This window comes from Ranitomeya variabilis, chromosome 2, assembly GCF_051348905.1.
Source record: "Ranitomeya variabilis isolate aRanVar5 chromosome 2, aRanVar5.hap1, whole genome shotgun sequence".
NCBI lineage: Eukaryota > Metazoa > Chordata > Amphibia > Anura > Dendrobatidae > Ranitomeya > Ranitomeya variabilis.
Genome location: NC_135233.1, coordinates 1,089,183,433 through 1,089,198,966, shown reverse-complemented (window position 1 = coordinate 1,089,198,966; position 15,534 = coordinate 1,089,183,433).

Here is a 15,534-nt window from a genome sequence, read left to right as displayed (position 1 = left end):
TGCTGCCTCTTTTTTTGATCTACATAGTTACATAGTTACATAGTTATTAAGGTTGAAGGAAGACTTTAAGTCCATCTAGTTCAACCCATAGCCTAGCATGCCCTAACATGTTGATCCAGGGGAAGGCAAAAAAAACCCATGTGGTAAGAGTAAGCTCCATCATGGGGAAAAAAAATTCCTTCCCGACCCCACATACGGCAATCAGACTAGTTCCCTGGATCAACGCCTTATCAAGGAATCTAGTGTATATACCCTGTAATATTATACTTTTCCAGAAAGGTATCCAGTCCCCTCTTAAATTTAATTAATGAATCACTCATTACAACATCATACGGCAGAGAGTTCCATAGTCTCACTGCTCTTACAGTAAAGAACCCACGTCTGTTATTATGCTTAAACCTTCTTTCCTCCAGACGTAGAGGATGCCCCCTTGTCCCTGTCTCAGGTCTATGATTAAAAAGATCATCAGAAAGGTCTTTGTACTGTCCCCTCATATATTTATACATTAAAATAAGATCACCCCTTAGTCTTCGTTTTTCCAAACTAAATAGCCCCAAGTGTAATAACCTGTCTTGGCAGACCCCCCAGTCCTCTAATAACCTTGGTCGCTCTTCTCTGCACCCGCTCCAGTTCAGCTATGTCTTTCTTATACACCGTAGACCAGAACTGTGCACAGTATTCTAAGTGTGGTCGCACTAGTGACTTGTATAGAGGTAAAATTATGTTCTCCTCATGAGCATCTATGCCTCTTTTAATGCATCCCATTATTTTATTTGCCTTTGTAGCAGCTGCCTGACACTGGCCACTGAATATGAGTTTGTCATCCACCCATACACCCAGGTCTTTTTCATTGACGGTTTTGCCCAGAGTTTTAGAATTAAGCACATAGTTATACATCTTATTACTTCTACCCAAGTGCAGGACCTTACATTTATCCCCATTAAAGCTCATTTGCCATTTATCAGCCCAAGCTTCCAGTTTACATAAATCCTCCTGTAATATAAAATTGTCCTCCCCTGTATTGATTACCCTGCAGAGTTTAGTGTCATCTGCAAATATTGAAATTCTACTCTGAATGCCCCCTACAAGGTCATTAATAAATATGTTAAAAAGAAGAGGGCCCAATACTGACCCCTGTGGTACCCCACTACTAACCGTGACCCAGTCCGAGTGTGCTCCATTAATAACCACCCTTTGTTTCCTATCCCTGAGCCAGCTCTCAACCCACTTACACATATTTTCCCCTATCCCCATTATTCTCATTTTATGTATCAACCTTTTGTGTGGCACCGTATCAAAAGCTTTTGAAAAGTCCATATACACTACATCTACTGGGCTCCCTTGGTCCAGTCCGGAACTTACCTCTTGATAGAAGCTGATCAAATTAGTCTGACATGATCGGTCCCTAGTAAACCCGTGCTGATACTGGGTCATGAGGTTATTCCTCTTCAGATACTCCAGTATAGCGTCCCTTAGAATGCCCTCCAGGATTTTACCCACAGCTGTTTTACTTTTCCGTCAATATGGCCATATGAGGTCTTATATTTTGTGGGATAAGTTGTACTTTTGAATGACACCATTGATTTTACCATATAATGTACTGGAGAACGGGAAAAAAGTCCAAGTACAATGAAATTCCAAAAAAAGTGAAATTCTACAATTGTCTTGTTTTTTTTTTTTATTTACTATGTTCACTAAATTCTAAAATTGACCTGGAAATATGATTCTCCATGTCAGTACAAGTACACAGATACCAAACATGTATAGATTCCTAAAAATCCATAATTCCGGAGTTTTGATATTTCTTCTCGTACGCTGTTCGGATTTGATTAATTTACTTCATATTTTGATACATTGGGCATTTCTGAATTCACCAGTACCAAATATGTGATATTTTTTATTTTCTCAATTATTTTATTTTTAATGGGTCAAAAGGTGAGTGATTTGTGTATATATATAAGAATATAACTCCAAGTAAATCAAACTTCTGTGAAATCAAACTGTCCACTTAGGAAGTGTGATGGGGTGATATGCTATGTGGGTATCATTTTTGTGTATATTTATATTTTACTTATTTTCATGGTGTTCTCTTGTAGGATGAGTTGTTATTTGCCATCTGATATTCTCCCCACAGTTCTGTATTGTTATCTCTCCACAGAGTCAGTGAATAACGTTTGCTAATATGCTAATGACATATTGAACTAGCTTGTTGAAACAATGACCCCTTGTAGTGCCTTAATCCACCAGGCACCTTTGTCAGGTGTGGGAGGCCTGAAAACCACCCCAACCTGTCTGACTACTTCGGGACATAAGGAGAGGACAGGAGCTGGGGGAAGATCAGATCCGGTGTGGAACCATGATGTGAAGACAGCACGTCAGACAGAGAAAGAAGGGAATATGGACTGTTATCCTCTGTGCTGGATTGTTGGACTGTTGTATCCTCAGTGTGGTGGATTATATGGACCTTTCGTGTTTTGCCTAAATAAAGGTTCTGGAATTGTTCACTATTCTCTTGCTCTGTTGATTGTGTGATACCGGAGAAGGAACTCGAGACAGAAAGCAACACTGATTGACAATCAATTTCACATGCTGTTGTGCAAATGGAATAGACAACAGATGGAAATTATTGGCAATTATCAAGACACCCTCAATAAAAGAGTGGTTCTGCAGGTGGGACCACAGACCACATCTCAGTACCAATACTTTCTGGCTGATGTTTTGGTCACTTTTGAATGTTGGTTGTGCTTTCACACTCGTGGTAGCATGAGACGGACTATACAATTCACACAAGTGGCTCAGGTAGTGCAGCTCATCCAGGATGGCACATCAATGCGAGCTGTGGCAAGAAGGTTTGCTGTGTCTGTCAGTGTAGTGTCCAAAGGCTGGAGGCGCTACCAGGAGACAGGCCAGTACACCAGGAGACGTGGAGAGGGCTGTAGGAGGGCAACAACCCAGCAGCAGGACTGCTACCGCAGCCTTTGTGCAAGGGAGAACAGGAGGAGCACTGCCAGAGTCCTGCAAAATGACCTGCAGCAGGCCACAAATGTGCATGTGTCTGCACAAACGGTTAGAAACCGACTCCTTGAGGATGGTCTGTGTGCCAGACGTCCACAGATGTGGGTTGTGCTCACAGCCCAACACCGTGCAGGACGCTTGGCACTTGCCACAGGACACCAGGATTGGCAAATTCGTGACTGGCACCCTGTGCTCGCCACAGATTAAAGCAGGTTCACACTGAGCACGTGACAGATGTGACAGAGTCTGGAGATGCTGTGGAGAGCGATCTGCTGCCTGCAACATCCTTCAGCATGACCAGTTTGGCAGTGGGTCAGTAATGGTGTAGGGTGGCATTTCTTTGGACGGCTGCACTGCCCTCCATGTGCTCGCCAGAGGTAGCCTGACTGCCATTAGGTACCGAGATGAGATCCTCAGACCCCTTGTGAGACCATATGCTGGTGCGGTTGGCCCCGGGTTTCTCCTATTGCAGGACAATGCCAGACTTCATGTGGCTGGAGTGTGTGCGCAGTTCCTGCAAGATGGAGGCATTGAAGCTATGGACTGGCCCGCCCGTTCCCCAGACCAGAATCCAATTGAACACATCAGGGACATCATGTCTTACACCATCCACCAACGTCACGTTGCACCACAGACTGTCCAGGAGTTGGCGGATGCTTTAGTCCAGGTCTGGGAGGAGATCCCTCAGGAGACCATCCGCCGCCTCATCAGGAGCATGAGCAGACATTGTAGAGAGATCATACAGGCAAGTGGAGGCCACACACTCTACTGAGCATCATTTCGTTGTCTTGAGGCATTTCCACTGAAGTTGGATCAGCCTGAAACTTCATTTTCCACTTTGATTTTGAGCATCATTCCAACTCCAGACCTCCGTGGGATATTAGTTGTGATTTACATTGATAATTTTTAGGTTTTAGTGTTCTCAACACATTCTACTATGTAATGAATAAAGATTTACAACTGGAATATTTCATTCAGTGATATCTAGGATGTGGGATTTTAGCGTTCCCTTTATTTTCTTGAGCAGTGTATATATATACAGTATATATATATTATAGAAACTTGATTCCAGCTCACCCAGTTACTCTATGCTCATCCACCTGGGGCTCAGACACTGGCCTCGCCCTGGCCTCACATCAAGGAAAATAGAAAAGATTAGAGTCCGGCACAACAGGACTGGATTTTCCTTTTCTTTATGTTTTTCAAAAGAAAATATCGTGCATACAAAAGAAAAATTTACATGGTCGACATGACCCATGTCGACCATGTAATAAGAAAAAAAATGAACTTTTTTAATTTAACAAATGGCTGCAATGAAACAGAGTGAAAAATTTAAAAGGGTCTGAATACTTTTCGTACCCACGGTAACTGCTATAATACTTCTCCTTTTTACAAGAATATAACTACTATAATACTGCTCCTATGTATCAGAGTATAACTACTATAATACCGCTCCCTATGTACAAGAATATAACTACTATAATACTGCCCCCTATGTACAAGAATATAACTACTATAATACTGCCCCTATGTACAAGAATATAACTACTATAATACTGCCCCCTATGTACAAGAATATGACTACTATAATACTGCCCCTATGTACAAGAATATAACTACTATAATGCTGCCCCTATATACAAGAATATAACTACAATAATACTGCCCCTATGTACAAGAATATAACTACTATAATATTGCTCCTATGTACAAGAATATAACTACTATAATACTGCCTCCTATGTACAAGAATATAACTACTATAATACTGCCCCTATGTACAAGAATATAACTACTATAATATTGCTCCTATGTACAAGAATATAACTACTATAATACTGCTCCTATGTACAAGAATATAACTACTATAATACTGCCCCTATGTACAAGAATATAACTACTATAATACTGCTCCCTATGTACAAGAATATAACTACTATAATACTGCCCCCTATGTACAAGAATATAACTACTATAATACTGCTCCCTATGTACAAGAATATAACTACTATAATACTGCTTCTATGTACAAGAATATAACTACTATAATACCGCTCCCTATGTACAAGAATATAACTACTATAATACTGCTTCTATTTACAAGAATATAACTACTGTAATACTGCCCCTATGTACAAGAATATAACTACTATAATACTGCTCCCTATGTACAAGAATATAACTACTATAATACTGCTCCTATGTACAAGAATATAACTACTATAATACTGCCCCTATGTACAAGAATATAACTACTATAATACTGTTCCCTATGTACAATAATATACTGTAAACTACTCTATTACCCCCTATTTATAGTGGCTTGCAAAATGATTTACCCTCTTGGCATTTTTCGTGTTTTGCTATCTCACAAAGTCGAATTTTAATTTTTTTTTTTAGGATTTGCATCAGGTCATGTACAGAGCATGCCTACACCTGTGGACATTTGGTTTTCTTTTTATTGTGAAGCAAACAACAAATAGGTCAAAATAATTGAAAACTTTAGTGTGCATAACTACTCACCCCCCTAAAGTCAGTACTTTGTAGAGCCTCCTTTTGCAACAATTATAACTGCAAGTCGCGATGGATATGTCTCTATGAGCTTTCCATAACTTGCCACTGGGATTTTTGCCCATTCAAGGTAAACTGCTCCAGCTCCTTCAAGTTAGATGTTTCCTCAGATTCTCACTTGTATTAAGGTCTGGATTTTGACTTGGCCACTCTAAAACATTTACACTTTTCCTTCTAAACCCCTCGAGTGTTGCTTTACCAGTATGCTTGGGGTCACTGTCTTGTTGGAAGGTGAACCTCCATTCCAGTTTCAAATCATTGATAGAATGAAACAGGTTTTAGTCAAGAATATCAATGTATTTTGCACCATCCATCTTGCCCTCAACCATTTTTCCTGTTCCTTCTGCCGAAAAACATCCCCACAGCAAGATGCTGCCACCACCCTGTTTCACTGTGAGGATGATGTTCTTGGGGTGATGTTCTGTGTTGTTTTGACGCTAGACATAGCGTTTACCTTGGTAGCCAAAAAGTTCAATTTGGGTGTCATCTGATTACAGCACTTTCCCCCATACATTTGGGGAGTCCGCCACATGTCTTTTGGCAGACTCAAAATGAGCCTTAAAATTTTTGTGTAAGTAAAGGGTTTTTTTCTGCCCACTCTTCCATAAAGGCCACCTCTATTGAGTGTTGTGGTCATATAGACTAATACTCCAGTCTCTGCTTGGAAACTCTGCAGCTCCTTCAGGGTTACCTTTGGTCTTTGTGCTTCTTCTTTGTTTAATGCCCTCCTTGCCTGGGCTGAGAGTTTTGGTGGGCGCTCACTCTTGGCAGGTTTGTTGTGGTACCATGTTCTTTCCATATGAGATAATGGATTTAATGGTGATCCTGGGGATCATCAGAGATTGGGATACTTCTTTATAAGGAAACCCAGACTTGCACTTCTCAATAACTTTGTCCCTTATTTTTTGGGAGATCTCCTTGGTCTTCATGTTGTTGTTTAGAGATCTCCTTGTTATTCATGGTGTTGTTTGGAGATCTCCTTGGTATTCAAGATGGTGTTTGGACATCTCCTTGGTGTTGTTTGGAGATCTCATTGGTCTTCATGTTGGTGTTTGGAGATCTCCTTGGTCTTCATGGTGTTGTTTGGATATCTCCTTGTCTTCATGGAGTTGTTTGGAGATCTCCTTGGTATTCATGGTGGTGTTTGGAGATCTCCTTGGTCTTCATGGTGTTGTTTGGAGATCTCCTTGGTGTTGTTTGGAGAGCTCCTTGGTCTTCATGGTGTTGTTTGGATATGTCCTTGGTCTTCATGGTGTTGTTTGGAGATGTCCTTGGTCTTCATGGTGTTCTTTGGAGATCTCCTTGGTCTTCATGGTGGTGTTTGGTTAGTGGGACCTCTTGTTAATGGTGTTGCAGCCTCTGTGGCCTTTCAGAAAACGTTAAATGTAGAAACTGACAGATATGTGACACTTAAATTGCACACAGGGGACGTCCTGTCACTAAGCACGGGACTTATGAAGGCAATTGCTTGCACCAGAAATGTTTAAAGGTTTCATAGCCAAAGGAGTGAATACATATGCACATGCTAAACTTTAATTTTTTGATCCCAAAAATGTAATTTATGCCTATATTTTTCTCACTTCACCAGTTCAGTGCTGATGCATCACACACAAATAAGATTACAAAAATATTTACACACAGGTTGTAATGTAACAAAATAGGTAAAAAGCCAAGTGGATGAATACTTTCACAAGCCACTGTACAATACAACTACTATACTACTACTGTGTGCTGTTTTTTATGCCAAGTTTTCTTGCTTCCCCGGATCCTGATGACATGGTAGTTTATGTGTTTCACAGATTACCTGTCGGTCACTGCGGTGTTTTATTAGAAAATCACTACAAGTTGTTCTGATTTCTCTTAGATTATTCATTTATTGTCCTCGGACTTGATGGAAATGGCGTCTGCTGGCAGTATTGGTACATCCATCTTGGTCTCTGCGTTGCTGCCAAGCTTTTTAATTGGTTCTGGTTGAGTTCCCTGATAACAGTAAAAAGATTGTGAACAACTGAAGGTGAAAGAAACTGAGAATAAGAGACGATAATAATAAACTAATAATCTATTACAGAGAACAGCTCTGAACTCTGCATTACTAAGGATCCAGAGCAACTAAACACAAATATTTCCCTCATCTATACTGAATATAGATCATATTGACACATTTCTTGGGTAATTAGATTCTGATACAGAAGAATTTTACCTGTAACACAGATGGAACAAAATAATAGTAGTTATATTCTTGTACATAGGGGGCAGCATTATAGTAGTTATATTCTTCTACAGAGGAGCAGTATTATAGTAGTTATATTCTTGTACATAGGAGCAGTATTATAGTAGTTATATTCTTGTACATAGGGGCAGTATTATAGTAGTTATATTCTTGTACATAGGAGCAGTATTATAGTAGTTATATTCCTGTACATAGGAGCAGTATTATAGTAGTTATATTCTTGTACATAGGAGCAGTATTATAGTAGTTATATTCTACTACAGAGGAGCAGTATTATAGTAGTTATATTCTTGTACATAGGAGCAGTATTATAGTAGTTATATTCTTGTACATAGGGGCAGTATTATAGTAGTTATATTCTTGTACATAGGAGCAGTATTATAGTAGTTATATTCCTGTACATAGGAGCAGTATTATAGTAGTTATATTCTTGTACATAGGGGACAGTATTATACTAGTTATATTCTTGTACATAGGGGCAGTATTATAGTAGTTATATTCTTGTACATAGGAGCAGTATTATAGTAGTTATATTCTTATACATAGGAGCAGTATTATAGCAGTTAAATTCTTGTACATAGGGGCAGTATTATAGTAGTTATACTCTTGTACATAGGGGGCAGTATTATAGTAGTTATATTCTTGTACATAGGAGCAGTATTATAGTAGTTATATTCTTGTACATAGGAGCAGTATTATAGTAGTTATATTCTTGTACATAGGAGCAGTATTATAGTAGTTATATTCTTGTACATAGGGGCAGTATTATAGTAGTTATATTCTTGTACATAGGAGCAGTATTATAGTAGTTATATTCTTGTACATAGGAGCAGTATTATAGCAGTTATATTCTTGTACATAGGGGCAGTATTATAGTAGTTATATTCTTGTACATAGGGGACAGTATTATAGTAGTTATATTCTTGTACATAGGGGCAGTATTATAGTAGTTATATTCTTGTACATAGGGGGCAGTATTATAGTAGTTATATTCTTGTACATAGGGGCAGTACTGTAGTAGTTATATTCTTGTACATAGGAGCAGTATTATAGTAGTTATATTCTTGTACATAGGAGCAGTATTATAGCAGTTATATTCTTGTACATAGGGGCAGTATTATAGTAGTTATATTCTTCTACAGAGGAACAGTATTATAGTAGTTATATTCTTGTACATAGGAGCAGTATTATAGAAGTTATATTCTTGTACATAGGGGCAGTATTATAGTAGTTATATTCTTGTACATAGGAGCAGTATTATAGTAGTTATATTCTTGTACATAGGGGACAGTATTATACTAGTTATATTCTTGTACATAGGGGCAGTATTATAGTAGTTATATTCTTGTACGTAGGAGCAGTATTATAGTCATTATATTCTTGTACATAGGGGACAGTATTATACTAGTTATATTCTTGTACATAGGGGCAGTATTATAGTAGTTATATTCTTGTACGTAGGAGCAGTATTATAGTAGTTATATTCTTATACATAGGAGCAGTATTATAGCAGTTATATTCTTGTACATAGGGGCAGTATTATAGTAGTTATACTCTTGTACATAGGGGGCAGTATTATAGTAGTTATATTCTTGTACATAGGAGCAGTATTATAGTAGTTATATTCTTGTACATAGGAGCAGTATTATAGCAGTTATATTCTTGTACATAGGGACAGTATTATAGTAGTTATATTCTTGTACATAGGGGACAGTATTATAGTAGTTATATTCTTGTACATAGGGGCAGTATTATAGTAGTTATATTCTTGTACATAGGGGGCAGTATTATAGTAGTTATATTCTTGTACATAGGGGCAGTACTGTAGTAGTTATATTCTTGTACATAGGAGCAGTATTATAGTAGTTATATTCTTGTACATAGGGGCAGTATTATAGTAGTTATATTCCTGTACATAGGAGCAGTATTATAGTAGTTATATTCTTGTACATAGGGGCAGTATTATAGTAGTTATATTCTTGTACGTAGGAGCAGTATTATAGTAGTTATATTCTTATACATAGGAGCAGTATTATAGCAGTTATATTCTTGTACATAGGGGCAGTATTATAGCAGTTATATTCTTGTACATAGGGGGCAGTATTATAGTAGTTATATTCTTGTACATAGGAGCAGTATTATAGTAGTTATATTCTTGTACATAGGAGCAGTATTATAGCAGTTATATTCTTGTACATAGGGGCAGTATTACAGTAGTTATATTCTTGTACATAGGGGACAGTATTATAGTAGTTATATTCTTGTACATAACGGCAGTATTATAGTAGTTATATTCTTGTACATAGGGGCAGTATTATAGTAGTTATATTCTTCTACAGAGGAACAGTATTATAGTAGTTATATTCTTGTACATAGGAGCAGTATTATAGAAGTTATATTCTTGTACATAGGGGCAGTATTATAGTAGTTGTATTCTTGTACATAGGAGCAGTATTATAGTAGTTATATTCTTGTACATAGGGGACAGTATTATACTAGTTATATTCTTGTACATAGGGGCAGTATTATAGTAGTTATATTCTTGTACGTAGGAGCAGTATTATAGTAGTTATATTCTTGTACATAGGGGACAGTATTATACTAGTTATATTCTTGTACATAGGGGCAGTATTATAGTAGTTATATTCTTGTACGTAGGAGCAGTATTATAGTAGTTATATTCTTGTACATAGGAGCAGTATTATAGTAGTTATATTCTTGTACATAGGGGACAGTATTATACTAGTTATATTCTTGTACATAGGGGCAGTATTATAGTAGTTATATTCTTGTACGTAGGAGCAGTGTTATAGTAGTTATATTCTTGTACATAGGGGACAGTATTATACTAGTTATATTCTTGTACATAGGGGCAGTATTATAGTAGTTATATTCTTGTACGTAGGAGCAGTATTATAGTAGTTATATTCTTATACATAGGAGCAGTATTATAGCAGTTATATTCTTGTACATAGGGGCAGTATTATAGTAGTTATACTCTTGTACATAGGGGGCAGTATTATAGTAGTTATATTCTTGTACATAGGAGCAGTATTATAGTAGTTATATTCTTGTACATAGGAGCAGTATTATAGCAGTTATATTCTTGTACATAGGGGCAGTATTATAGTAGTTATATTCTTGTACATAGGGGACAGTATTATAGTAGTTATATTCTTGTACATAGGGGCAGTATTATAGTAGTTATATTCTTGTACATAGGGGGCAATATTATAGTAGTTATATTCTTGTACATAGGAGCAGTATTATAGTAGTTATATTCTTGTACATAGGGGCAGTATTATAGTAGTTATATTCTTGTACATAGGAGCAGTATTATAGTAGTTATATTCTTGTACATAGGGGCAGTATTATAGTAGTTATATTCTTGTACATAGGAGCAGTATTATAGTAGTTATATTCCTGTACATAGGAGCAGTATTATAGTAGTTATATTCTTGTACATAGGGGACAGTATTATACTAGTTATATTCTTGTACATAGGGGCAGTATTATAGTAGTTATATTCTTGTACATAGGAGCAGTATTATAGTAGTTATATTCTTATACATAGGAGCAGTATTATAGCAGTTATATTCTTGTACATAGGGGCAGTATTATAGTAGTTATACTCTTGTACATAGGGGGCAGTATTATAGTAGTTATATTCTTGTACATAGGAGCAGTATTATAGTAGTTATATTCTTGTACATAGGAGCAGTATTATAGTAGTTATACTCTTGTACATAGGGGGCAGTATTATAGTAGTTATATTCTTGTACATAGGAGCAGTATTATAGTAGTTATATTCTTGTACATAGGAGCAGTATTATAGCAGTTATATTCTTGTACATAGGGGCAGTATTATAGTAGTTATATTATTGTACATAGGGGACAGTATTATAGTAGTTATATTCTTGTACATAGGGGCAGTATTATAGTAGTTATATTCTTGTACATAGGGGGCAGTATTATAGTAGTTATATTCTTGTACATAGGGGCAGTACTGTAGTAGTTATATTCTTGTACATAGGAGCAGTATTATAGTAGTTATATTCTTGTACATAGGAGCAGTATTATAGCAGTTATATTCTTGTACATAGGGGCAGTATTATAGTAGTTATATTCTTCTACAGAGGAACAGTATTATAGTAGTTATATTCTTGTACATAGGAGCAGTATTATAGAAGTTATATTCTTGTACATAGGGGCAGTATTATAGTAGTTATATTCTTGTACATAGGAGCAGTATTATAGTAGTTATATTCTTGTACATAGGGGACAGTATTATACTAGTTATATTCTTGTACATAGGGGCAGTATTATAGTAGTTATATTCTTGTACGAAGGAGCAGTATTATAGTAGTTATATTCTTGTACATAGGGGACAGTATTATACTAGTTATATTCTTGTACATAGGGGCAGTATTATAGTAGTTATATTCTTGTACGTAGGAGCAGTATTATAGTAGTTATATTCTTATACATAGGAGCAGTATTATAGCAGTTATATTCTTGTACATAGGGGCAGTATTATAGTAGTTATACTCTTGTACATAGGGGGCAGTATTATAGTAGTTATATTCTTGTACATAGGAGCAGTATTATAGTAGTTATATTCTTGTACATAGGAGCAGTATTATAGCAGTTATATTCTTGTACATAGGGGCAGTATTATAGTAGTTATATTCTTGTACATAGGGGACAGTATTATAGTAGTTATATTCTTGTACATAGGGGCAGTATTATAGTAGTTATATTCTTGTACATAGGGGGCAGTATTATAGTAGTTATATTCTTGTACATAGGGGCAGTACTGTAGTAGTTATATTCTTGTACATAGGAGCAGTATTATAGTAGTTATATTCTTGTACATAGGGGCAGTATTATAGTAATTATATTCCTGTACATAGGAGCAGTATTATAGTAGTTATATTCTTGTACGTAGGGGCAGTATTATAGTAGTTATATTCTTGTACGTAGGAGCAGTATTATAGTAGTTATATTCTTATACATAGGAGCAGTATTATAGCAGTTATATTCTTGTACATAGGGGCAGTATTATAGTAGTTATATTCTTGTACATAGGGGGCAGTATTATAGTAGTTATATTCTTGTACATAGGAGCAGTATTATAGTAGTTATATTCTTGTACATAGGAGCAGTATTATAGCAGTTATATTCTTGTACATAGGGGCAGTATTACAGTAGTTATATTCTTGTACATAGGGGACAGTATTATAGTAGTTATAATCTTGTACATAGCGGCAGTATTATAGTAGTTATATTCTTGTACATGGGGCAGTATTATAGTAGTTATATTCTTGTACATAGGGGCAGTACTGTAGTAGTTATATTCTCGTACATAGGAGCAGTATTATAGTAGTTATATTCTTGTATATAAGAGCAGTATTATAGTAGTTATATTCTTGTACATAGGGGCAGTATTATAGTAGTTATATTCTTGTACATAGGGGGCAGTATTATAGTAGTTATATTCTTGTACATAGGGGCAGTACTGTAGTAGTTATATTCTTGTACATAGGAGCAGTATTATAGTAGTTATATTCTTGTACATAGGGCAGTATTATAGTAGTTATATTCTTGTACATAGGGGCAGTATTATAGTAGTTATATTCTTGTACATAGGGGACAGTATTATAGTAGTTATGTTCTTCTACAGAGGAGCAGTATTATAGTAGTTATGTTCTTGTACATAGGGGCAGTATTATATTAGTTATATTCTTGTACATAGGAGCAGTATTATAGTAGTTATATTCTTGTACATAGGGGCAGTATTATAGTAGTTATATTCTTGTAAATAGGAGCAGTATTATAGTAGTTATATTCTTGTACATAGGGGCAGTATTATAGTAGTTATATTCTTGTACATAGGAGCAGTATTATAGTAGTTATATTCTTGTACATAGGGGCAGTATTATAGTAGTTATATTCTTGTAAATAGGAGCAGTATTATAGTAGTTATATTCTTGTACATAGGGGCAGTATTATAGTAGTTATATTCTTGTACATAGGAGCAGTATTATAGTAGTTATATTCTTGTACATAGGGGCAGTATTATAGTAGTTATATTCTTGTAAATAGGAGCAGTATTATAGTAGTTATATTCTTGTACATAGGGGCAGTATTATAGTAGTTATATTCTTGTACATAGGAGCAGTATTATAGTAGTTATATTCTTGTACATAGGGCAGTATTATAGTAGTTATATTCTTGTACATAGGGGCAGTATTATAGTAGTTATATTCTTGTACATAGGGGACAGTATTATAGTAGTTATGTTCTTCTACAGAGGAGCAGTATTATAGTAGTTATGTTCTTGTACATAGGGGCAGTATTATATTAGTTATATTCTTGTACATAGGAGCAGTATTATAGTAGTTATATTCTTGTACATAGGGGCAGTATTATAGTAGTTATATTCTTGTAAATAGGAGCAGTATTATAGTAGTTATATTCTTGTACATAGGGGCAGTATTATAGTAGTTATATTCTTGTACATAGGGGCAGTATTATAGTAGTTATATTCTTGTACATAGGGGCAGTATTATAGTAGTTATATTCTTGTACATAGGGGCAGTATTATAGTAGTTATATTCTTGTACATAGGGGCAGAATTATAGTAGTTATATTGCTGTACATAGGCGGCAGTATTGTAGTTGTAGTTTATGTTGTAGTTTAGCATTTGTTTACAAAGTCTAAATATTTTCCATACTATCTCTTGATTTGTGCCAGTGTTACTTTTAATTGGTATTTACTTTTATTATGTTTTGGATGAATACTAAACAGGGTTATGAAACTGTGTAAATGTCAATGAATTAAACATACTGGGTTGATCTAGGATAGAACAACTCATAAGTTTCTTTACTCTATAAACAAGAATCCTGATGACTTTCTGTTATGATAATGGCAGAAAAGAATAATGTGTTATCTCATTAAATAATTCTTGCATTAATTAAAATTAGAGGAGTCACCTGGAGATGGCAGTGTTGAGAGCGCATTGTGCAACCAGTTTCCATTTCTGAGGATTTGGAAAATGCTAATATTTTGGTCTATCAGTTTTAATTTAGCTTTTGGTAATCGTAAATGTTATGACTGTTTGCTATGTAGGATTATTTTTCGCAAGCGCTGTAACAAATCGTGAAATATGCATTCTTGGATCATTGAAGTTTATACAATATTTAGAGTGGTGAAAATAAGGAATAAAAATGATTTAAAATAATTGTAATCATAAATAAAGATAAAATAAGAGTCAAAAATAATAATAAAAAATATAATAATAATTTAATAAATTGTAACTAAAAATGATGGTTCAATTTTATTTAAAAAATATATAAAAATATTATAAATAATCCTCAATCTGAGCAAATATCATCATGTAATAATTAGTGATGAGCGAACGTGCTCACCACTACTCTGTACTCACCCGAGTATCACTATTCTCGGTGTACTCTGCGAGTATTTCTGGGATTATTCGGCGGGAGTTTGGGTCTCCACCCTGCAATTCTGGCGCTACAGTCTACAGCCAGGTCATTCTAATCGAACAGCATGCAAATCTAATCATTGTTTTTTTGTCCCAGGCATTATATGTGAGTGCGCCAACAGTTCCTCTTTTTTTCTTTTCATAAATTCACCAAAAACCAAAAAAAAATATTTCATGCAGTCTGTTATGTCAGGCTGAGGCCTGTTGTATCTGT